Source organism: Nematolebias whitei, chromosome 16 (assembly GCF_014905685.2).
Source record: "Nematolebias whitei isolate Nwh7 chromosome 16, NemWhi1, whole genome shotgun sequence".
NCBI lineage: Eukaryota > Metazoa > Chordata > Actinopteri > Cyprinodontiformes > Rivulidae > Nematolebias > Nematolebias whitei.
In genome coordinates, this window is record NC_056513.1 from 24,434,264 (window position 1) to 24,435,499 (window position 1,236).

A 1,236-nucleotide genomic window follows, 5' to 3' on the forward strand; every position below is an offset into this window, starting at 1 on the left:
GGGGGGGGGGGGGGGGGGGGGGGGGGGGGGGCAGTTTCTGAAAGCCAGCAGCTCAGGGGCTGGACATCCAGCAATTAAAATCATTATGTAAATAAACCAAGAATGTCAATGATCTGTTGCATTTTAAATTTGTTTATTTTATTGCATCGTATTATATATGCAATAAACAGAACCCAAAATCTAAACCCAGAACGGCAAAAAAAAAAATTTAATAAATTTTAGGGGTGCTTGAGCACCCCCAAAAAGAGGCTACAATTGCCACTGCATGTGGGAAAGACATTTAATTCCAGTGGAAGAATGATGAATTCAGTTTTTTCATTCAGCCTTCATTTATGCAGGTTAGTCTCATTGAGCCTCGAGGACTCATTTACAACAGAGTCCTGTTCTAAACAAAGAATGATGACAACAGTGGTCAATGAAAAAAGATAGCATATAAATTGAAAAAATAAATGGAAGAAAATGATATTAAAAAAACAAAACAAAAACAGCTTTACTATAAAGCAATATAAAATACTAACAACAGGAACGTGTCTGCATTGGTTTTTGCCATGAACTATGAACTATATGTTTGAATATCGAGATATATCATATATTGCGATTTATCTTAAAAATATTGATATTAATTTTGGTCTATATCGCCCAGCCCTAGTTCAAATTCTGCTCAACTTAACTCAGTTTTGGTGATTTGCGTTAACAAGAGGACATATTATATAACATTTAGAGTTTAATGAGCATTTGGATATTTCAACTTGTTTTAAAGTATGATAAAGCTGCATCAGGCCCAGCTCAGATATGAATTGTAAATGGGTTACATACATTTAATTAAGGCCCAATCTACATTACTCTAGACATTTTTTACTCCCTTTGAACCTCTTGTCAACATGCAAATTATTTTTTTAATGAGGAAAAATAGAGATTTTAAAATTAGTTTTCTAAAGTAGAGATGAAAATATACGTATGGTGCTTCTGAGAAAAAAATGACATATGTAGCAGCAGACTTTGCACACTTTGGTTCGCTGAAGGTCTTTTCTGCACCAGTTCACTTTCTAATGATCCTGTTGCCATTAAACCTTGACCAATCATTCAACTTTTAATTATACAGGTTAGTCTCATTGAGCCACGAGGACTCATTTACAAGAGAGACCTGTTTTAAACAAAGAACACAGATGACAACAGTAGACTAGACAATCATAAAAAAAGCATATAAAATGACATGTAAATGGAAGAAATTATATA

The 1,236-nt window shown here is 34.0% G+C and overlaps 1 protein-coding gene across 1 annotated transcript in view; it reads left to right on the forward strand.

Moving 5' to 3' along the window:
* LOC119422976 (noelin-2) overlaps positions 1 to 1,236 on the forward strand; it is a 61,565-nt gene that overhangs the window by 24,546 nt on the left and 35,783 nt on the right. The window lies entirely within an intron of this gene.